Raw genomic sequence first — 25,620 nt, 5'->3', positions numbered from 1 at the left:
CTGCATTAAATCTACGCCGTGGCTATGTACGTAGGTACGTGGAGACACGGACCCTACACCGTAGCCTGACGTGCACCTCTTGAAAAATGTAACTACACGTCACAGCACCGCACGTTGCTCGGCTGCGGCTTGGCAGCGTTGCATTTCCCTAGTCTCGCTTTACTAGTACTCGCTAGTCCACACAGCAAATTGTCGTGCATGAGAAAACTCAGATTAGACAGATAGTCTAGCTAGCTGTCTCAAATTGCCATGCAGAGATCTGAGGAGCAGTTAACAATAGTCCTCATAAATCCACACAAAGAAAGCGGAAGGAAATGGAAAAGACATGCATCCGGTGGAATTTCCTGCGGCACCGGTAAAAATACTGATTCTCCAAAGTTCAGTTCAAAAATCTTTACAATAATATGCAAATTAATCCAAAAAAGAATCGTTAGATTAATCGATGACAAAAGTAATCGTTAGAGACAGCCCTACTCATTACTGATGTTTTTCATTGTTGTTCAAGAGAGAGTCTATATTTTTCACTCAACGTTTGATCTGTCAGCTTGTAACAATACTTTCTTTGACTATCATATCAAATTGAAATGTTGCCTTCACGACAACAGTGGTGTAGCTGTTTTAAGGAGAGAACTGCGAGCGGGGTCTGACAAAAAGCAGGAGGCCTAAAGTCAGCCCGGCCCTGGGGCTGCACTCCACAGGGACAAAAATACACTGAATTCAAGCTCAAGTCTCTTCTGATAAACAATGAGTGAGAAAACACACACATGTTGGCAGCACAGATGAGCATACATGAAAATACATGCAGCACCCAAAGTGTTTGTTGAGGAGACATTGAAGCCACAGGTCTGTTGTACAAAAGGATCCTTTGTTCTGTTACTGCAACACACACACACACACACACACACACACACACACACACACACACACACACACACACACACACACACACACAGTGTAAACACACAAAACCGTACACATACACCAAATAACATGAGTTGTCCATGCATACCAGGCAGAGCAGAAAGAGGCTGCAGGTACAAGGCTGTCTGGGACTGTTGGAAGTCTGAAATTTACATCTATCTCATACTTACTGGAGTGCAGCTACACTGCATATCATCCTGTACATGCATCTATTGTTTCATGTTAGAGTGTGTGTGTGTGTGTGTGTGTGTGTGTGTGTGTGTGTGTGTGTGTGTGTGTGTGTGTGTAAGTGTGTAAGTGTGTGTGTGTGTGTGTGTGTGTGTGTGTGTGTACACTAGACAAAGTGATTGTGAGTGCATGATGTACGTTACTCGGGTCACCTTACAGCAGGTTCTGTCAGGTGGTGAAGATGAACTGTTGGGAGCGAAATGTCTCTCTGTGTCAGCATATCAGTCTGCCAGCCTCCCCCCTCCTCCTCTGTGCCGCCCTACATTTCTATACATACACTCCATTGTATGTTGATGTCTCTGTGCAAACATGGAGATATCCTAGAAATATGCAGGAATGTAACAGTATACAGTGTATGTATGTATGCATATATATATATATATATATATATATATATATATATATATATATATATTACTAAAAAAGCAAAGTTGAAATGTAAAATGATAATTTGAAAATGTAAAGTTCAATGTAAAAAGTCAAATTTAAAATGCAAAGCTTAAATATAAATGCTTAAACTGAAATCTTTGAAATCTTTTATTGAATGACAGAAACATCAAATATGAAACTCAAAATGTGAAATGGAAAAGCTTAAATAGAAATACTTAAATTAAAATCTCAAATAGAAAAAAATAATGAATAATTTTCAATTTGAAGTTTTATCTTTTGAATTTTACATTTGGTAATTGCCTTTTGACATTTTAAGATTCACCATTGCTATTTCTATTTAACATTAAGGCTTTTCATTTTGAAGTGACACTTGTCAATTCAAATGAGGAGGCGTGGCCTAACGGCTGGTGGGAGGGTTGAGAGACTTCCAAAAAGTTCCAAAAGCTGTGTGTGTGTGTGTGTGTGTGTGTGTGTGTGTGTGTGTGTGTGTGAGAGAGAGAGTGAGTTTAACTCCGAAAATGCAATGAACCACAGGTTCCCGTCCATCTTATGATGGACATGATGGACCTCCAGTTTACAGCGGGGTCTCCGAGCAACGAGGTAGCGGCCCCGGCAGGCGCCAGCTGACTGTCACGTCACTTTATGGAGCTTCTCAACTCCGAAAACTTTGAAGTAAATTGTCAATTCGGCAACGATTTGCGCAAGACTATATTCGAAATCAAAACAGTTCATTTCTCGCCTAAAACGTTCTCAGAAGTGAATTTAGTGGTGAAATAACGGACGAAAATTGTCGGACTCGGGACCCTCTAGTCTAACATGACAAGCCAGCTAGTTGCGGCCGGCCGGCCAATGAAGCTCAGAGACTCCGCTGTCTCCGCTGGAAGTCTCTCAACCCTCCCACCAGCCGTTAGGCCACGCCTCCTCATTTGAATTGACAAGTGTCACTTCAAAATGAAAAGCCTTAATGTTAAATAGAAATAGCAATGGTGAATCTTAAAATGTCAAAAGGCAATTACCAAATGTAAAATTCAAAAGATAAAACTTCAAATTGAAAATTATTCATTATTTTTTTCTATTTGAGATTTTAATTTAAGTATTTCTATTTAAGCTTTTCCATTTCACATTTTGAGTTTCATATTTGATGTTTCTGTCATTCAATAAAAGATTTCAAAGATTTCAGTTTAAGCATTTATATTTAATCTTTGCATTTTAAATTTGACTTTTTACATTGAACTTTACATTTTCAAATTATCATTTTACATTTCAACTTTGCTTTTTCAGTTTCCATTTTCTTTTCTAAATTTAATTATGGCATGATTTTTCCTAGTAGAGTAGTAAAATAATAATATTTTTAATTTGATCTCACTTCGTTTTCTCTTTGGACTTTCAATTTGAATTATGAATAAATATTTCCTCCATATATACAGTGTATCAAAATGTAAATTACTAACTTACAACAAAAATCTGTCATTAAATTTTGCAGCATATAATTAATCGATTAAGAAAACAAGATCTTCATTGAGTAGATTGGCAGAGTCTATGAGCCACTGCAGTGCATTTTACTTTGTGTGAGTTGTATTTGCAGGGAAATCTGCCAAATTGCTTTCAAGCGCAAAACAGGAATTGAATGTTGTCAGAGCACAGAGCACAAACTTAAAGCATTGAAAAACTGAACTTCATGAAGTATTTTTCTATTACATTGAATATCCATGACAGATTAAGCAACAGTCAAAGTTGATATTTGATACAAACACATTCTTAGGTCAAACATTCAGCAAATCTGCTTCATCAGGATTTGTGAGAGTTGTATAATCAGCTAGGATTAGCAGCATTTTTCGTGTTGATGGAATAAATATATTGATTCCAGATCCATGTTGAGCATTAGTCAGTACAAGGACAGAAGCACTGACGAAAGGACTGACTGTGGAAATTCCATTTTACCAAATCTGTATTTGGACTTTAAAGTTACTATATGTAACTTTGTAATGTTTCTGAAACTGTGTAATTTTTCCATCTAATGACCATAAAGGACCTGTAACAGCAAACGAGACTAACAGTGAAAAGAACGCTATTTTTATATAGTTTTTATTCATGCCTTTGCCCAGGTCCGACTTTTTCTGCAAATCACAAAATGATTTAGGGCAGGTAGAACGACTCTACAGTAACACATTCTGACGGGTCACAGATTTCTTTGTAACACCGGAAAAGCCTATGCAGCCAGGTCAAAGGTAGCAGGAAATTTCTTTATACAGGCCTAATTGTATTTTAATTTTATTTTAGAAATGATCTGTTGTAGTTATGGGTGATACTGGGGCAGGATCATCACAGAAAAGAAGGAAATTAAACATACTACTAAAAGCTAAAAGGGAAAGTACAGACGACGGTCAATATGTATGCCCTTAGGTATGTAATATGTTTATTTCATTCATAAAATAACCTTACAACGTGCAGTGTGGTTATACATCAGTAGCAGACATTATAATACGTCCCCCTTCCATTTAGCGCCCGGTTTTATTTATTTTCAGTCCTTGTTTGTGTTGGCCTACTATTTTTTATTTCCCTTGTCCCCCTGTACTTGTGTAAAGTGTCCGTGGGTTTCATGAAATGTGCTGTATTAATCTAAGTTATTATTACGTTGGTTGCTACAACAACTTCTTATTGCTTTGGCTCGTGACAGTGACAGTGTTACCCGGTTTATCTCATGAGACATCCAAAGTAGGCTAGGTTACCGTATGCAACACTTGAAATGCAACGGTGCATCTGTAACTTATTCTCTTATTGGAAATTAATAATTTTCTGTCTGAGCAAAACATTTGTCGCAACTATATGACCTCCTGGTAACACTAACTCAGTATTACACACTGGGCAATACAGCACCATACAGAAAAGACCTTTACGACAGCAGGTGTGGTAAAAACACTACCACTTTGGTCCAAAGCGGCCGCTACAATCAACACAAACTGAAAGTTGCATTTAATAAATGGCTTTTAGGAAAAACTGAAAACAGGTATTGTCCTTAATATATGCTAAGCCAAGGTCTTTTATAATCACAGTACTCATTAAGAACTAATATTGTATATTGCAGAGGTCTTCCGACTGTCAGCAGACCATGTGCCTCATTATCTTGTTGAGTAGCCTACTAAATCAAAAAGAATATAATTCATCTGGCTTTTAATGGAAAGATTTGATGTCGAAAGACAGATTTTTCCTCTCTAACAAGAACAAAATATTTTGCCATAGAAGTTTTTTAATGCTCTATACAGTCACAAACTATTGACAATACATTTTGTCTATGTGCAGCTTCAAACCACTGGACCCCTATTCAAACATACTGTCTATGCACAAGCAATATCAGCACTTTAAAAAGAGACACAAATCCAATCACTGGAGCTTTTATTCCCTGTTGGCGAATCAAAATAGCACGAGCGCGGCTGTGCTAATAATATAGATGGTAAAATACATCTGGGAATACATTACTGACAATCAAAAAAAGACCATTTACAACAAGAGTGTGAGGTAACGCCTCTCTGTCTGACTGTCTGTCTGACTCTGTCTGGTCCTCTGTCTTATTTTTCTTTTGCTGCCTGCCCCACCCCGTTCAAACACAATCTCTCTTTCTTTTTCAAGTAAAAACCCAAGAAAACTATATAATACACATGTATGCATGTTTATGGATGTACCCAGATTAATAAAAAATAGTCTAACATGACACACACAATAAATCTGGGCTCTGGGCAGCTTTTCTCAGTCTGTAATTACCTTATTTGACACTCAGTAGATGGCATTTGCTTCCATGCATTCGCACCTGCCCCCACACAAACAACAAACCCATATGCTTCAAACCAAAGGCGCACACACACACACACACACACACACACACCTCTGCATCCACCCTCAGCAGCTAGCTCCAGTGTATGAGACGTAAGAAAGACGGTCATAGAGAAGGTCAGACAGACAGAGACAGGCCACTAAAATTAAACAGCTCAATTTTGTCACTAATTAAGACTCACTGTTTAAATTGTACTGGCAATTATAATGTGTTTATATGCATGCTCTAATGTTTAAGTTAAACCCTTTTTGATACCATTTATGGCTGGCATTTTTCAGCAATAGCTATTTAATGGATTTGCGTTCTGTAATATCTAGAGTAGTTGTCATTACTAGCAGAGCGTGCCTTTGCACAAGAGATTCACAGGAAATGATGCAAACACGTACTAGACATGATGCACAAGACAAAGCTGGTGCATGCATGCATTTTATTTGCAAACAGAATATTGTAATGCTGTCAAAAAAAAATTTTAAATTCAAAAATGTCTGCAGAGACGTCCTAGCCTACACATAATATTCTACTGACTTAAGTAAACATCTTTGTTTGGTACAGATCCCCGCAAAAATCACAACATAATCATTTCAATATGTTTTTCAATGAAAATAATGATGTAATGTGCTCTATCCAAACAGCAGACATAAAGAAGCTAGCGACTAGCTGGTGAATATAGTGGAGCATTTAACAGCTGTAGAGCCAGATATTTTTCTCAGGAGTTGGTAGAGACCAAAGATAGAGCTAAAAGAGAGTAAATATTGGATTTACATTCGCCAGGTGACAAGAAACACAAACTCATTCAGTGTATCAGTTAATTACTCTCTTTCAAACTGTGTCTAATACTTTAGACCGCAAATCAATCCATGCTATGGTGAATCCCTTTCATACTTCTGCTGCACTGAAGCAATACGATCAATGTTTCAACGTTGACAAATACTGTACGTCTGCTCTGCTCGCGCTCAACAGCACAGAATCCACTTTCCTCCACAGTTCTGCATGAAAAGTTTGCTTCTTAACTTCTCGAGTTATTAGATGTGACTAGCTCATTTTTCATTTTGACAGCTTCATTAAAGCACTGTGAAAAAGCTCAAAATATGTATGTGTGTGTGTCGGTATGTGTGTGATCACGAATACAGTCTCCTTGCCCATTTCCCTAAAATCTGCTCATCCCTATGGCTATTTCAAAAGCAGTTTTTTTCTTTTTTGTCTCGTCTTTCTTCCTATCTCTCTTTCAATAGCTCCCTCCTTCCCAGCCATTGTCCCTTTCTCCTCCGTCATCCATCTCACCGTGCTTCATTACCTTTTACCCTTCCTATCAATTTCTCTACATTTCTACCCCTCCCCGCCTTCCTTCACCCTCCATCTTTCTTCTACTCCTCCTCCATGATACTTTCTCTTTTTTTTTCACCAGGGGAAAAAAACAACAACACTGGTCTGCTGGCTGCCGGTTTGTCTCCAGCCTTTCCAAACCTTTCCCTGCTTTGGTATTGGCTGGCTGGAGCATCAGCTGTATTGGTATTGGCTGGTTCCAGCAGGTGAGGCATAGCTGTGACACTTAATCAATGCCCTGCAGTGGGGGAAGCATGAGCAGACACAGTGCAGCAGCAGCCGCAGCCGTCAGCATTGGCAACTCTCCATGAAGCTGAGCATGGGGATGGCATGCCCTTCAGACGGCCGGGAACAGCAGGAGAAAGACACACACGCACACACACACACAAACACACACAAAGAAAAGCCTGCAAATTACGTTCTTTCCTAAAATGTCCGCACCTTTTCTTTCCCGCAGGCGAACGCTCAACTTCTCACAATGGGAGAGTGACTGGGAGCGTGGCAAGAGTGCATGGCAGTACTTTCTGAAGGTCAAAAAGAGGCTCAGACAACACATGCACACACACACAACAACAAACAAACTGGAGAGGCTGCCAGATGCATGGAACAGAGGATATCATTATCTCTGATGTCCATCAATCTGCTTAGAAATTACAGAAAAAAAGTTGCTCATTAAAACTCCAGAACTTCCCGAGAATCATCTGGTTTTTAAGTTTTCTTCATTCAGCCATTTTAATTCCAGAGCTCGCTTCCCTATGTGCACATGTTCCACCAAAACAAGTTCCTTCCCGCAACTATTTTGCAGAGGCACCATACCTGCATCTGATGCCTAGCACCGCCAAAGACGATTCTGATTGGTTTAAAGAAATGCCAATAAACTAGAGCAAGTTTTTCTCCTATCCCGGAATGTTGTGTTGACTAGCCAGACCATCCTCCGCAGCGCTATGGAGATAGGTCTCGCAATTCGAGACTAGCATGAAAGTAATCATACCAGTGATCTACATTCCACCACAGATGAGTACAGAGGCTGCCCTGTCTGATCTTTGGGAACTAAAAAGACCTGAACCATAAGAAGTTATGCCTGACTTCCATCAACATATTGACTGAGCCACAAGGGGAATAAACACTCTGGATCACTACTACATGCCACTCAAAATGGCTACAGAGCGGAATCGCTAGCTGCGTTCTTGAAGAGCGACCATGCCGGCATCTTGCTGAGGTCAAAGTATGTAAACAAACAACGGCGCATGCCCCCAGTGGCTGAGAACATGGTCAGGCCAATCAGAAGCCGCCCTACAGTCTGCACTGCTCAACGCAGTCTGGAGCACGTTCCAGACTACCATTGTCGACGTCATCAATGACATCCGTGGATTCACTGAGTCTGTGGTAGTTTTAATTTGAAAAACAACAGAAGCAACTGTATCCAAAACTCATTCCACAACCAGAAACCATGGATTACCAGAACCATCCGGGAGGCCAGAAACACACACTGCAGCCTGGAAATATGGACAATTAGGAAGCAGCAGCCTACAATGTAAAAAAAAGAGAAATTAAGGAGGCAAAAAATGGACCACAGGAAGAAAGTTGAACTACAATTCCAGAAGGGATGTGGCAAAGTTTAAGAACTATAACAGATTACATACCTGAGTAATATTGTATGTCCATCTGGTGAATATAGGTCCAATATTCACTGTTCTTTTAGCTTTATTTTTGGTCTCCATCAGACAAAAAATAGAGATAGAAAAATAGAGAGAAAAACATCTGACTCTTCAGCTGCAAATTGCTCCACTGTGTTCATCAGCTAGTCACTATGTAACTGTGTCTGTGTTCTGTTTGGTGCTGAGCAGGTAGTGTACAGTGGGTTTAAAGAGCTTTTTCTTTGAAAACCGCTGCCTGCTGCACACGAAAACAACGCAATGAGGGCGGTGAGAGTGAACCAAAACAGTAAAACTGCTGCGGGACGGATAACAATAAGCTGAAACTCACTTTAAAACTAAAGCCAAAGAAAGCTGTAGATTAATCTGATACTTCTCTGTAAATTCATCACAACAAGCGACCCCTTTCATTCAACATTGTAATTTGATACTTTGTTATTAGAAAATATCAGTTACTGTACAGCTTCTAAAATTAGGATAAAATATTTTGATTAGTAGCTATGGATGGTTGCAGATAACTCAGCTTTCATTTTCGCAGGTTTTCAAAACAGCTGCCATCATATCAACGCTGATTCATCATCTAAATGCGTGCTGGGTTACAGCCATTTCGCAGCAGAAATTGGCAAGCAATACCAGATCCATTGATGCAATTTCATTCTGGAAAGATAAAAATACACCCTATACTACAAACTCCTTTTCACTCCTTCTCCCTCTCACCCTTCCAGCCCTGCTCGTCCTGTCTTAAACACTTATTCCAGATCTAGTCCTCCTCCCTAACCCCTGCCCTCCCCTTGCTCTCCCTGCCCTCCTCTCCTCTCTCATGAGCCCCGTGCAGAGCCGGCAGGCCCCCCACGTCGCGAGCCTATTAACAGACCATGGTCCGCTGTAATGATGCCTCTCCTTATGTCTGTGCAGCTGCTGCAGTGCTGAATAGTGAGGATAAATGTGGGATCCTCAACATCCGCATCATTGTTTCACTGCCACTCTCTGCTGTCAGGTGTGGTAGACAGAGGAGGGAAACACTCCCATTGGGTTTTTCCATCCACATTCATTTCATTTTTAAATGTTGTTAAATGGCTTAAGCTGATATACAGTATATATCAGCTTCACCCTTGATATGTTGGGTATCATAGTGTGTCATTATTATTTGTAGTTTATAGTGGAGATTTCCACAATTTCTTGCAGTAAATTGTTATTTTATCACTTTCCACCATGAAAAAACAACACAAGTTCTGAGGGATATTTAAGATATTTTTGAAATGAAAACAGTCATACATAGAATAAAAATTAATTATAAATATAAATATAAATTAAACAATCAAAAATCATAGAATTGAACAGCCATAATCCTAACAGATAAGCGACTTTCTATTAATTAAATGAGGGTGATGGATTTTTTAAAAATCATACTAGCCCGAGCAATGCCATAATTCGTTTGACTCATGAATCTAGTGAAATGTAGCCAATGATAAAACAAGTAATACTTTGCTTGGTGAACAAATTGTAATACAGGAATTCTGTAAAAAGACAGATGAAAGAAAGAAATGATGCTGGTGTTGGACTAATGTTGGCTTTCCTCCCACTAGAAGGAGTCCATGAAATTCTTTTACAACAACAAACACAACATATGTGTTTCTGCACATTTGTATTTGTATCTGTGTGTACATTGTGTGTCCATGTTCTATTGGACAGCAGACAGCTGCTGCAGGGTCCATCAGTCAGCTGCTGTATTTATAGGGTGATGAATACAGAACGCTAACAGCTGCATCGCACAGGGACAGAGACAAAAAGTGAGACAGAGAGGACACAGGAACCTGACATGTTCAACACTCGTCTCTTCAGTTCTGCCAGTATTTCAAATTACTGTAGAACCTGCGCAAACTATGTGTATGCACAGTATTTCAAACATCCTCTTGTTGGCACATCAAGGGCAGAGAATGCAGGGGAGACTTTTGGGACATGTCCACTGAAGCACTGAGGAAGATAAAGTGGCAGTTGCAAATAAAACATTTGAAAAAAAGGAAAATGTCACTGCTTGGAGTGATACACGGTAGATGCAGCTGATTCTGAATGGAGCGTTAATTGTGAAATACTGTAGATTTCCCTGCCATGTACAGTATGCTTCATTCCCCCATGAGTTTGGACATGGGCATGTTAGTAGAGCAGTAGCAAAAATGTTGTATGGATTACAACCAGTGTGTGAAAATGAAAAAATAAAGTGAATGCACAAAAATAAGCACTGTATCAAAGTAAACATTAGCTCGAGTACAGTATGTGTAACCAAGTATAAGGTGTAGGCAAGATTCTGAATCGTACTGTTTTGAATCTGTGTTGTCTCTGTTCTCACATGCTGTGTTACTACCTTATAGTGATAATGGTCTCAATAACACACCTCACACTGGAACACAGACCACTACCAGTCTGTCATCCCAAAACTTCAAAACTCTCTCCAACACACTTGCTTTCATCTGCTCAACTATACCTGTATAAGGTATATGACACATGAGTACTTACATATCACTACAGGTGACACCTGTAGGTTTCAGTCTGCTGTCCTGGCAGCTCCTGAGGAGAGAAATAGATGAGACAAGTTAATACCTACATAATCAGAGACACTATAATTTAGCCAACTGGGAGGATTATTCTGATGGTTAGTACTTAAGTGGATGAAGGTAAAATGTTGAATTTCAACCATTAAACAGTCCTTCCAGAAAAATGCGGAGTTTTTTTGTGATTGTTGCGGGCAAAAATCCTTGATTATGCGGCACGTTTTCTTAAAAAATGCGATGGAATATGCAGGATATTTATGCAATTTTATGCGATGAAATTGCGGGAACTTGCAAAAACTGCGGTTTCATCATGGCTTCATTGCGGGGTTTGCAGCTTTTCGATGATGTTCACGTCGCGTAATTACGTCACTTCATAACGTTCCCATGGCAACAGGGGAAAATGGCTGCTCTTGTGTGAAGTAAGATATATGTGACTTTTTTGCAACAAAAATGCGAGAATTATGAAATCATGCAAGCCCCGCATATTTTGCGCAGAAATCGACAATTTATGCGGCGAAAGTGCGGCATATTTGAAAAAATGCAGCCCCCGCATAAATATGTGGACTTTGGCTGATTATGCATTGAATTTTGCGATCGCATAATCACGTTTTTCTGGAGGGACTGATTAAAGGTGCTCTAAGCGATGTTGGGTGACGTTACTTCTTGTTGACGTTCAAAGTATTTTCAAACAAAACAAGGCTAGCTCGCCCCTCCCTCCTCCTCATCCCGTCCCCTCTCCCTCCCTTCCATGCTTCCGTGCACTAACCCCCCACCCCCCATCCCCAAATCCTTCTTGTCGGTTATTGGCTGGAACGCTGGAAGACTGTTTAATATGTTGTGTGGTGCAAGTTGGCACAGATTGTTTTTGTTGCCGTTTGTGGAGCCTGGGCTGTCTACAGAGACAGCGTTTGTTCAGGGGACAGGCAGCTCACGGATAGTGAGGAGATGTTTGCTGTATGTGACAAAAAATGTTTTAGCCTAAAAAACGCGTGACATCGCTTAGAGCACCTTTAACTGATAACCTGACCTGCCTGTGTCTTATGACTAAAAAGGGTTTAAGTGTGTCCAAATCTAGTTATCTAGTCTAGTTAAGACCCTCCTTTTTTCAGTTTTGTTTATGTATGTGGCATATTCCCGAATGAATGTTACCACACAGAAAATCTGTGGCTAGATATATTCTAGCATAGAACGCTGTACAGTTTGCACCAATAGTGGGAGGAAGGAATAATTCCTAAGTAACTAATTGTCTGGGCAAGATTAGTCTGGCCCTGGGAGTTGGGTGACCTTTGGGTGGTAGACGTTTTTTGGAAGAATGTGGCCAATTGTACAGACAGCATTTAAACCTGACTGAGATCTGATCACGTGAGCCAAGCCATCTCCATATGTATTATGTGTCACATTCCAATTGCATTGCCTTCTTCGTAAATTTAAAAAAAAAAAATTCCATTGAGTTCCACACAGTGTGGTGTAGATTTTAAATTTGGGGAAAAAAAGAGCAGTGGTATTGGATCGGTGATAGGTATGAGAAGATACCCTGAGTTGAAGTATTGGCAACTGGAGAGAGAAAGTCACAACAGTACATCCTTACAAATTAAGCTTTCTTATTGAAGGTAAAGCCAGAGCAAGACATTCTCTGCTGCTTCCTGGCAATTACAACAGTGCATGCAGATGTGGCGACCAGTAGCTCCCATGAGCTTCGCTACATTTTTGTTTTAATTTGTTGTTATCTCATTCTCTGTAACTAATGCAGCATAAAAGCACGGTGGAACCAGTTAGCCAGCCAGCCACTGGACGACCTGTTAGTTGGCTAACGTTAGCTTGCTAACTCCACCTTACCCCTTTGCCACATCGTTCACAGAAAACGAGTCAAATAAAGCTGTCACTCATGTGAGGAAGCAATGTGCTTTGTGCGGATAAAGTATTAAGTTAATTTGACTCATTTGGCGGCTGGCTCTCTGCCTCGTAATGTTACTACTCCACGGCTTGTTTGTCCGTTACTGCAAAACCTCACCTCCACGACTTGCCGGAAGTTTGGCTTATATGGAAGTACCATGGCTATGGTACAAATAAAATGGCTGCTGCTCTGAACATTCTGCTACGTTGATTTAAATTGAAATGGCCTTTCTATCCATTTTATTTCTGAGATACACTTACCAACAGTGTTTCTGTTGCTGCTGTTTACATTTCTCCTGATGCAAATTTTAAAAATGCACTAGAGAAATGCACTACTGGTTTTGTTTAGATTTTATGAAGGCCTGTGTTGTACAATGACAAATGAACCGCAGACCTTGAAAATGAAAGAAAAGTGAGCCAACCTTTGAAGGAAAATAATGCTTCATGTGGAATTATTTGCAGGTTACAGGTAGAGCCTAGTGGGACTTAACACTATTTTCCACCGGTTGCGTCTGCGTTGCGTTCCAGAGGCGCAATGACCGTCTCGAGGCCATTCAAGTCCATGCTTGATATTCCACCACCTGCAACACGGCGCATCACAGAAGCGCGTGTGAAGCGGCTGTCCGCTCCACTAAAGATACGCGACAGGTCTATTTTCATGCAAGCCAGGGGCCGTTTGGACAGCAGGAAGTGAAACAGGTAGAGCATCCAGTCAATTTACCAAAACACACCCCCAATATCACATACATCTCCTCTACAACACCACTGATGATGAGAGATTCATTTTGGAGGTGGAAAAACATAATAGACATCACACATCCTTTTTATAAGGACAACTTTAGAAATCATAAGGCATGGATTTTAAGTGCTTGGAGTGGAAGGTAGATGCTAGCTAATAAACATGTGATTGTTCTTTCAAGTACTTGTAGAGACCAAATCTGTGAGTCGGGCAGGCAAGACGCTCCGCTTCTGAGACGCTCCCGGTGTGGTATGGCGCATGGCGGAGGACGAGATAAAACCGCTGTGCAGCCGGAACGCAGCACAGTGGAAAATGGGAAGTGACATTGCCTCAAATTCCCAAATTATCCACAAGTTAGAGAAAGGAAGGTAAATTAGTACCATTCCATACACTGACATAATATCAGGGTGCCCTGCAGCAGGGTTCTGAACCCCTGACTGCTCCTGCAGAGCTGGTATAGACTGCGTGCAACTATAAAGGTTTGAGGCAGAATGATGCTGTAAAAGAGCAAAACATTAAGTCAGATTTCACTGCATAAATAAAAGTTGTAAACAAATTAATATTCTTAATGCTCATCTTTTCAAAGTCATAGGCCTGCTGACGCTGAGTGGCTATTTCATTAAAGACAGATTTACTTTATGTGCAGTACCATGGTCATGGCGGTAATGCTAATTGATTTCTAATCACTGACTGCTCCTCTGTGGAGGACACATCCTATCAAATGAGTGCGGCGCCTTGTTTACAATGTGTACAAGAGTCTTAATGAGGCTGATTACAACCATGTTGCTGCTACCGATGATGACTGCAGCACAAAGACAAAGGAAGCCAACGAGAAAACGACTGCTCTGGATCCCGTCCTGGTGTATTCCATTAAAATAATGATAGATCCTATTGCACATGCTCAGTCTACATTGCTTGATTGCCATACGGTCAAAAGTTGGCTTTGAAGCGCTTTAAGGTTGGCAGAAACAAAGAAAGAGACAGTGACAGAGAGAGAGAGAGAGAGAGAGAGAGAGAGGAGTGGTTCATCCTGAGTTTGAGCTCAGCTGTGATGTAACTGTGGACGATGGCTAAGCCTGTGCCGCAGTCAATATCCTCAAATGGCCTCAGCTCCCTCCCCCCTCCTCCTTCCTTTTCTGTCTCTGCCTCCCTTCTTTTTCTCCCACCCCCCATCCCTTTTTTCCTCTCTTCATGCTAGTGCCATTTATCTCCTCCACACCCTATCTTTCTTGCTTTTTTGCCTAAAAAATCTCCAACTACCCTGTTTTTGCCTCATGCAGACTCTAATATCTTCTCTCCTCTTCTTCCCCTTTTCTTCCCCCCTCTCTTGATGTCAGCTCGTGCATGTATCACTGCCTCTGCTCTCCTCCTGCCCAGCATCCCTCCTCTCCTCTCAGGCTGCAGCACTGACCTACACACATACACACTTAGAGAATAATATGTCCCGCTATATTCCCTTCAGTAGGACTCTGGTGGCGTGAAACGCGTTAACACGTTGCAAACTGTCCACCCCCACAGTAAAGCTGTTTATTGGATAACCTAACTACTTTTAATAACAGTATATCCCCCAGACGTATTTAGCTCTACTATATGTTTATGGCCCCTTCACACATCTCAACCTCTCCCTGCACCACTCTCATCATCGCTCACCTTTTAAATTCCCTCCCTGCTCATTTTCTTTCTCGCTTCCTTGCTACCTCTGCTGTCTCCTTGTGCTCGCCTGTCGAATAGGGGTTTTTTGTGTTTACTGCTATGGTTGGAGACAATATCGCTAATGCAGAAAACATTTTAAAAGCTGACAAGCACCAGTTTATACATTGAAACTGATTATTTAAAATGTCAAATAATTGAAAACCCTGTAAAAGCATTTTGGATGTTGTGTAACAATTTGATGTGTGTCTCCATACATTCCCGTATGTGTGTACTGTATACATGTGTGTGCCCATCCCTCTCTCCTCTCTCCTCTCCTCTCTCTCTGACTGATGGAGGGTGGGGTAATCTGCACCGGTTGCCATGACACCAGACAGCCCTTGCTTGGCGAAGGCACGTAGCTTCCTCTCTGCTCTATTTCCCCGCAGCCCTCCACTCAGGAGTGTGTGTGCATCTGTGTCTGTGTGTGTCTATGAATCTGGGAGAGTCATATATGATGCACATGATGCACAAAGCGAAGAGGAAAAATAGAACATGGAGGGAGCATATTTACTGTTTCCATATGTTGAACTGAGGGGGAAATGAAGCAAACAACAGCTATCTCAAGGTAAATAAAGGTTTTCGATGCAAACATTTTAGATACATGGTACAGTGTTAAGATTGGAAATTACTACAATTACAAGATTCAAATTAGATATCCTCGTCAGAGGAAGACATTCTGATGAATTATAGTCTGGAACTTCATCCATTCCTCAGTAAAATCGGACACCCTAAAAAACCCAGTCAAGGACTCCCGGACTTGCATTAGACGTTCACCACAGACGCATACCACAAATCTTATTTTACGAACCGGGTTGTTTCCCCTCTTCGCCATTTTTCATTTTTATTCTACCTCACTGTTGAGACAACTTGTTCTGAAACCCAAACTGTCAGGGGCAGCTGGGACTTTTGAGCGTCCCAGCGTTTTTCCAGACACGCAGCATCCTGGATCACCTCATATGGAGTCGACTACAGGCATTTGTAAAAGATTTTCCCTCAGTTTGTTTCTTAATTGTTACACTATACATGCATTGGCTTTAGGAAAACATTACTGCAGTTGAAACAACTCACTTCTATGACTGGCTAAAACTTATTTTTAGGCTTCACAAGTTCGGTATATGAACATATCAGTTCTTATTTCGCAGTTTCATTTAATACAAGATGTTTAATTCCTCCGGCAAATAGCTGCTCCCAGGCCTGATGCATTTACTTTTCTTAGTCTCAAAAGGCAATCACAGTATTTTGAACCACTCTCCTCCCAGCTCTTGGAATCCTAATAAAGGTGTCCATGCCAGCTCCTATCCATCTATCTATCTCCAGACTCCAGCCTAGATGAATAATTTAGCAGGCTATATTTCCAGCCATCTGCTTCCCTCTCTCTCTCTTTCTCACTCACTCACTCACTGTGTTGCTTGCTCTCCCTCCATCATTCTTCTTTTCACTTTTCAGTAAAGTCTCTCGGATTCTGCTCTCTTTCTTGTGTATGTGATCAATGATGGCGTTCCACATGCAAACTCCCAATTAGAAATCCTGCATAATGTATATTTTTTGCATGTACATTATTATATTCAAGAAGCCTGCTGTTTTATTACAAAAATTACTCCATATTTACTGCTGGTAAACTGATGCTCTTTGCTGGGTTAACAGCAGGATGCACAGACTCTCTAATGATCCCCGTAGCCATTGTGCGTTTAATAGAAGTCAGGGGAAGCTCGAGAATTAATATACATCCTGGATCAAATCATAAACCGTAATCAACATCTGCAACACTGCCTGTCAGAGCCCAGCAGAGGTCAGCCAAGTTCCTCTTTCCTGTCAGCATAATGAGCAAGCAACCACATGTTCCTCCACCAGCATTGTTTTTTATTATCTATGTGCAACAATTACGCCACCCGAGTAATTGACGATCCTCTTATGCTCCCAGCTACAGTACAAGGATCACAATCTAAGAGAAGATTAATACATAACTGTTACATATATAGCAACTGGTTGATCACATGGCGTTTGGGATTTATGTAGGCAAATAAAAGGAGTCGGGGCGAACACAAGGACGGTCTCAAATCACTGAGGAGAAAGCAGGAAGGAAGAGCCGCCGGCCCAGCAGAAAGAAAGATAGGGAAAAGCTCCAGTTAAGGTTAATGGTAATGGAGAGAGGATCACAAGACAGAATTAAGTCAGGCTGATGATGCAGAAGACGATGAGGAGGAAGAAAACTGACTCAATACCTCGGATTTGTGTGCAGTTTTTGAACCACAGAAACAGGATGTTTTTGAACCATAAATGACCAGACAATATAAACTGAAGTGTGTATTTAGTGTGCAGAAAATAAAATCTGTTTTAATGAGTTTTGGTTGAGTGTGTTTTTAACCCTTCAGGTTTTGAAATCAGTGCTCATTTTCTACGAGTCAAATGCAATTCCATTTGAGTTTGTTTATTTATGTACAGCAAGGAACCCATAAAAGAATAAAAAGTAAAGTAGAAAATATGTATAGGGTCCTTGATATCCAGTAAAGTGATCAGTCATGTGACCTATAGTTCAACATGATTACCAAGTATACAAAACAATATTATCATCATCCTTTAAATTATAAATACCATATTTACTCTCAGTGGATAACAACTGTACTAGAGATATATTCCATAAATGACCATAAAACACAAAACATGCAATATTACAACCATTTTTTTTAGAATAAAATACAGTCTTTCATGTTTACCCATCTATGATTATGAAGTATAAGTATCCATTTTTTCAATAAAAAGCAATGAATTCTGTATACTTTCTAACTCATTTTTCAAAACAGTATTCTCAGAATGATTCCATCTCTTATATACTATATATACATATAATATATACTTTTATATATAAGATATATACATATTAAAGCACACTACTAAAAGTCACTGTGTCAAAACTGACCCAATTCAATATAGCACCAACCCAATTATGGGTTAACTGTTTACACAAAGTGCATTTTGTGTACTTTTACTTAAGTAAAATTTGGAATGCTGCACTTCAGCTTATACCAGAACATTTCTACACTGTGGTATTGCTACTTTTTTTAAGCAATAGATTAAAAAAAACGTGTAGCATTGCTTGAATTCAGGCTGACACTGGTCTGCACCTCGCTGTGTCAAATTAATATAAAGATGTAAAACTGTCTATTCAAATGTAAATGCATGAATTTGCTCCAATGCTTTTGTGTTTGAGCGGATTTGCATGCAAAAAATGATCTGAAAGAGCCCCCCCCCCCCCCCACACACACACACACACACACACACACAAACACACACACACACACACACACACACACACACACACACATACACAAATGCTCTCTCCTCTGATGTATCTATATTCGTACTAGCCATGTTTATCTGCTGGCTGGCTGGCTGCTGACCCTGCAGGTCAGATTAGCTGGCAGGCTGAGAGACAGACAGACAGACAGACAGACAGACAGACAGACAGACAGACAGACAGACAGCAATAAAACTGATTGCCTGATTTGCCGGCTGGGACACGGTTGCCCCGTGCAGCCCCGTGCAGCCCCTGCAGCACTAGCAGCATCTATTACAAATATACAAACAGTCTCTGATTCCCTCAGACGTTCTCATTCAGCACGACCTGCGATGACCGGCTGCATGTATTTATAATCTGCTCTATCCTGCAGCAATTAAACCCCCTGAACCGTTGAAAATGGCACAGTCAGGGAAAACTGCGAGCAGCATGTCTGCTCTGGCCATCTTGTCACCGTGGTAATGAAACCAACGAGCGGCCAGATGCACTTGTAACCCTTTGCTTTCTGTTCCCTCAGACACCTCGCGGTGCAGGGACACTAAAGCCTCTGGCTCTCGGTTCCTGTTTCTAGGAACCGCAGTCCACTATGGGCTGAGGTGGAAGAGGGTTGGGGGGGGGGATGCTGCATCTAAGCAAGGTGTGTGTATTTGAGTGCATTTGTCACATTTCCGTGTAGAATATAGTTACTACACCGACTACATGTTCTCAATCTTTTACATGGTGGTTTCACTACAGCTGCAGGTTTTCTCAGTTTGGATTGTGATGTGCCAATCAAGTATGTGAACTAAACCAGAAAGAGGAAAAAAAGAGACACCATCCACCGCTATGCTACGAAATGACTGCGATTTAAACGAAACAAGTGGAAATAGGGAGAGAACAAGGGAAAGGAAAAGAGAGGGTGGGGGGCGGGGGGGGAGGTGATGGACAAGGAGAGGAAGAAAAAAGAGGGGGTAAGAAAAAATGAGGAGAAAGGAGGAGAGTCGAGACAAGGAGAAGGAGCAAGGCAAGGCGGGGAAAAATAGAGAGAGTGAAGTGAAGGGGCTCTGGAGGGGGAGGTAATGGGGAGATGGGGAGGGGAGGTGGGGGCTGCTGCTGCTGATGCTGGAGCACAGCGCGGCCAGGCTGAACCGAGTGAACTGCAGTGGAGGTCAAGGAGTCCAACATTCCTCTGGAACACTGTGTTTACACTGCGTAGCAGAGAGGAGGGGGGCGGGGGCCCAGAGAAAGGGGGTGCGCGAGGGGGACGACGCGCAGGGAAGGAAATCATCTCCCAGAGACACTCGTTTCAGGGAGGGAGTGTGTGTGTGTAGAGTGAGGGAGAGTGTGTGTGTCGCTTATCTTGTAGCTGTATAGTGCGCTTCTAAAGCACCGGAGTAACGTGATCCCCCCCCCCCCCCCCATCTCCCCCTCCTCTTTCCAACGCTATTTAAATCAACCATAAACTTCATCAACCGTGTGGCACGTCCATTATTGAAATCAAAGGATTTAAGATGAAATTTGAAAGTGTTTGCATCATTCTGGATGGGATTTGACCTGCATTGATAATGTATGTAATTTCCAAACTTTTGAAAATATGGAGGGGGTTTAATAAATCTTAAATAAAAATAAAAGTTTTTGTAGAGGGCATTTGGGGTCTGGTGCTTTCAAATTAAAGGAAAAAGACAGAAATGATGATCAATATAAGATTTCAATCAAATAATAATATAACAATACTTTACTTTTTGATTTAGTTAAGGACAATAGTAGATATATGACAATTACAAAATGGTTATATATATATATAACGTTAATATTTCATGCTAAATAACATGCAGTTCTTGTGTTGCCATTTTAAAGTAAATGCTGTTTCTTAAATTGTTTAGAGAGAAGCTAACAAACCTTTTCAGATTGCAGTCAATTATAATTTAAATAAGTAAGTTTGAAAGATTTTACTTGATTCATATGCCATAAAGATAGAAGTCAACAAGAAGAAAAAAACGTTTCTTAACTTTTAAAAATCAAGAATGGTTTGTACTGAAACTGTTTGCAAGAAAGTTTTTATCATGAACATTTACAAAACAATAATTCAACGTGAAAATGTATACATTTTACTGCCTACAACAAAGTTGAATTATATATATATCAATTTTATACTTTTTTCTTTCCTGAGAACATTAACAAGTAATCTGCAACATCAGTTTAATTCTAAAAACAGAAAAATCACTTAAGAACTTAAGCATTTTTTTTTTTTTTTTTTTATTCAAATATCCTCGATTTTGCCATCAACCATACCGCCACAAGTTTTGTCTCATAAAACAACAGCAAACCGGCGAGCAGTCACAGGAGACACTGTGAGCCCTACAATCATCTCCCATATGCTCCTGTACATACTTACACTCATCCCATTAAGATGTTTCCTTTCCCCATCTGCTGGTACAAAAGAGAAACTACAGTACAGCCAAGGACTGCACAGACTTCATGCTGACAGACAGACAGACAGACAGACAGACAGACAGACAGACAGACAGAGCTATGAGACATTTAGAAATCACTGAAAGTCACTTCATCAGCTCTTAAGTATGTATGCCATATACCTATAATGTTTAATGAAAGTGGGAAATTTGGTACCTGTTATACAATAACTGGTTTGTTTTAACACTGCATATTAAGGTTCATAATAAGAAAATTGTGCAATTTTGTCAAAAGTTATAATTTGTAACAATACAGAAAATAAATGTAGTGTCTCTACAAACCTGTGTCATCAAACTCACTATTCTGTCAGTTTAAAAATACAGAAAACAGACCCATCCATATGAGATTAAGAAACTACTAAACATAGAAAAGGTTTTTTTTTCCATTTTTATATAACGTTCCGGCTGGTTATTTTCCAGACCACTTTGATACAAATATTACCATTTGAATCAGATTTAGCCGCTGACAATTCACACTCAGTAAATATTTATTGTTTACTGTGACATTGAGAAAATTATCCCCACTGGCATCAGTCAGAATGACATTTCAGCAAATCAAAGCCGTACAGGAGACAATTGGCTGTCTGGGCTCCGGACTGAATAATCAATTTGTCCCCAGACTGCTGCATAGCAACAATCGTCGCAAAAGAGGGAAATATGCAGAGGCAACAACACCAGAATAAAGGTTTAGGGATGTGAGAATCTTTAACTACATTAAAATCGGACACATTTGTCCTCCATTCCATGTGTTTGAGCGTAATCATGACACAGCACGGGTTATATTTCTGAATATCATCAATATATGGTAAACAGCTTCAGCATCAATATTCAACTAATCATTCAACACAGTGAGCAGTTGTCAGCTCTGGTTTGTACTCTCCAGTAAAATCACAGAGAGGCTGAGTCATAGTTTGAACGTTTGTCTCTGAGAGCTGACTGTCATTTGACAACAGACTGACTGACATTTGACCAAGATTTCCCCAAACCTTTCAAATGGAAAGACTGTTGCACAAATGCATGCTGACAGCAGGAAGTCATGTTACTGTAACCTTGTCAAAGCAAAGGGACATCTAGTATATTTTTAAAAGATCATGGGGCGGTTATCTGCGGTTATGGATTAAAATGTTCTTTATACTTAAAAGAGCTATAGCTACCATTGAGGACATGACGGCCATGTCCCCTGCAATATTATAAAGAAATACAAATACACACATACAGTATTGACATGTGTTTTTTTAAGGTTCTTTCTGATAACTGTTTGTAATAAAAGTGACTGTTTTAGAGAGAGAAAAATATACAAATACAATAAAAGGAATTTTGCAGTATCCACCAAAAAGTACTTTACATACCTGGTATCAGAATATAATGTACAGTAGGTAGATAAAAATGATCTTAACTCTGACGTGGCTGAAAGCCCCAGAGAAATTAAGTGGACAGTTAAATGAATAAATAAAAATGTTGTAATTTTTGTTTTTTAAATAAATCTATGACTGGTTGGTGGTATTCAGATTCTTTACTTAAGTAAAAGTAACTCATACAAAATGATATTACAAGTAAAAGTCCGGCATTCAAAACCCTTCTTAAGTAAAAGTAAAGCAGCAAAGTATTAGCAGTATTAGCAACAATATGTACTTAAAGTATCAAAATGTAAAAGATCTCGACATGCAGAAAAACTGATATTTTATCATATATTGCAATATAGATGTCACTGAAGGATCAATGCATAAGCAGCATTTTACTGTTGCAGCTGGTTGAGGTTTTATATACAATTAAGTAGTTTAGTCCTGTGGTTCCCATCCGAGGGGTCTGGTCCCTGCAAAGGGTCACAAGATAAATGTGAGGGGTTTTGAGATAATTAATGGAATAAGAAAGAAGAAAAAGTTCTGCAACCCAAATTTATACCCATACTTTTCCATATTCTATAAAAAGAATTCTATATTATTTGGAAAACTTTAGCTCAAGAAGTTATTCAAATGCAAAATCTGAGAAGTTTAGAGAGGGCTCCAACTAGTATTTATGGGATGGGTCACAGGCTAAAAAGGTTGGAAAACACTGGCTTAATCTTTAACAATGTATTCTATTACGCTTATTAAATGTTTTAAAAAACGTAATCTAATAAAAAACTATAGCTGTCAAATAAATGTAGTGATGTTGAAAGGACAACAGTTCACTCTGAAATAGAGTGGAGTAGAAGTATAAAATAACATACAATGGAAATACTGAAGTACCTCAATATTGTACTACTAAGTACTACTACTAAGTACAATACCTGATAGTGGTGTAATGGACCATATTCGTGGTCCATATGGCTCAACACTCACGATTCGGGAAAGCATGTGAGCCGCGGATTAATTGCAAAGTTTAACCATAATAATAAAAAAAAAAATTAAATTAAATTTTCTGTTCATGTAAACAGCTCATATTCAAATCTATTGTATGGTCACGTGAACAGAGCATGTTAAAAGCAGTTAATAGAGGCGGTAATGTCTACTGGACGAGTGGAAGAACTCGAAAAGCCGTGACGCCAGCTAAAGCTTCATCGTATCAACGGCAGTAGCTAATTGAGTTACCCGAGAATAGGGAGCTACGAGCCGGGTACAGACGCCGGCTACAGAGCTCCATCGTATCAGTTGGTGGTTGAGTTACCTGAGAATAGAGGGCTTATTGCCGGGTACAGACTCAGGCTACAGAAATCCATCGTATCAGTTGGTAGTTGAGTTACCCGAGAGCCGGGAGCTTAGAGCCGGGTACAGAGCTCCATCGTATCAGTTGGTAGTTGAGTTACCCGAGAGCCGGGGGCTTAGAGCCGGGTACAGAGCTCCATCGTATCAGTTGGTAGTTGAGTTACCCAAGAATAGGGGACTTATTGCTGGGTACAGACGCTGGCTACAGAGCTCCATCGTATCAGTTGGTAGTTGAGTTACCCGAGAATAGGGGCTTAGAGCCGGGTACAGACCCTTTTTTGTGCTGATCCGAAAATGTATCCGATCCGTGACTCAAAACCGTGATACGATCCAAACCGTGTGTTTTGTGATCCGCTGCACCCATAATACCTGAGTTAATGTACTTAAGTTAACTTAACTAACCTTAACTTAAGTTACCTTTTACAAAATGGCGCAATGTTACATCACTCAAAGACAAAGACACATACTCCAAAGTTTGCACCATCACTGGAGGCAACAGCACCTCCCCTGGGGTATTAACAACCAGCGCCACAGGAGGAGGAGCACACTGCGCGGAACGCCACCAAGCTTGAAGCAGCCACAGCACTAGACAGGCAAACAGCTTCATGCCAGACATCTGCCGCATTTCCCTTTTTCCATATTCCCATCCCTCGCTCCCGAAAAAGACAGAGGCCCAGGGAAAAGGTGGACAGACAAGGAAATCTGAGACAGAAGAGATGGGCGAGGTAGGCGTCAGATCAGAAACAACAATGGATAGCCACGGCTTTGACAATGCCTTTCCAACCCTGACACCCAGCCACCCCTCCACCCCCACCCCCCGGAGAGCAAAGACCTTTGCTCTTTCTCCATGACAGGCAGAATTCTTTTGTCTGGGTCCGCCAGACTCTGGCCGGACCCAGACAAAGGCAAGAGCACAGAGGGGACAGAGAGAATGACAGAGCGGACAGAGGGGAAGGTGGAAGGGGGTGATAAAGGGAGGGATAGATGAATGGAAGGGGTAAGATCGGCAAACCGTGCTCACCTTTTGTCCGCCACATTCTCCCTCTCCCTGTCTTTGAATGTGTGTATGTCATTCATTTTCCGATTTTTTGCACAGTAATCCAGCAACAAAGTTTTTTTTCATTCTTTTTTTGAGTGAGGGATGCGAACGCCCAGAGCGTGGTGATCATTCATTTTGTATTTTCATTATTCGGTCGAGTTTGCGCCACAACTGCCAGGTGTTTTTCTTTCCCCCCTCCTCCTCAATGCTGTCTTCTTTGTCCAGTGCGGTCCACAGTACTGGTTGGTAATGGCATTAAGAACAGCAAGAGAGGAGAGGAGAGGAGAGGAGAGGAGAGGAGAGGAGAGGAGAGGAGAGAAGAGAAGAGGAGTCAGGTGATATTGTTTAGTTGTGGGTTTCAGTGCTCTTCTTCTACTTTACCACCCAGTTACAGCACCAAAAGTTCCCTCGCTCCTATCTTCCTGTTTTGTGTACTTTTACTTCCACAGTACAACACTTTAGAGTGCGTCAAAAAAATATAAAAGTCTCTTAGTCATAGGTCACAAGTCTAGCCATTTTTTTTTGTAGGCGTCTACAAAAAAACTTTTTACTTTTTCAGTTAAATATTTTACTTTTCTTGTTAGAAAATGTTACAATCACTAACACTTTACTTGTTAATAATCAATATTTTTTACATTAACAATGAATTAAATTACTCTGCAAAGGATCCGTCATAGTAATAAACCTAAAAAGATATATCACCCAGATATAGCGCACGCCTCCTCTAGCCCATTGTCTTCAGCTGCCAAGATAACCCACCATACGTAACCTGTTCAGCACCACCAGGTAGATAAACACAGCTAATGTTAGCAAAAGAAAAAAAGTCGAACATCTAAAGACATAAATACTTTATTCAGGAGATGGTGGAGACCAAAACAGAGCTAAAGGTAAAGTGAATATTGGTTTGTTGTGGTCATTAGATCATTGGTGGAC

General features: G+C 40.5%; 1 long non-coding RNA gene across 23 annotated transcripts in view; it reads right to left on the bottom strand.

Annotated features, from left to right (window-relative positions):
* Window positions 1-25,620, bottom strand: part of LOC116040461 — a 103,183-nt gene that overhangs the window by 47,883 nt on the left and 29,680 nt on the right. For 11 of the 23 annotated variants that reach the window (XR_004102676.2, XR_004897349.1, XR_004102680.2 and 8 more), the window contains one exon: window positions 10,861-10,911. This is a non-coding gene — a long non-coding RNA (uncharacterized LOC116040461). Of the gene's footprint in view, window positions 1-1,301; window positions 1,409-10,860; window positions 10,912-25,620 lie in introns of all 23 variants that reach the window. The other 12 variants (XR_004897347.1, XR_004102688.2, XR_004897348.1 and 9 more) reach the window with 3 other exon arrangements.

Source organism: Sander lucioperca, chromosome 5, assembly GCF_008315115.2.
Source record: "Sander lucioperca isolate FBNREF2018 chromosome 5, SLUC_FBN_1.2, whole genome shotgun sequence".
Lineage (NCBI taxonomy): Eukaryota > Metazoa > Chordata > Actinopteri > Perciformes > Percidae > Sander > Sander lucioperca.
Note: the sequence above shows the minus strand (reverse complement) of the source record. Positions and strands in the feature narration are given on the sequence as shown.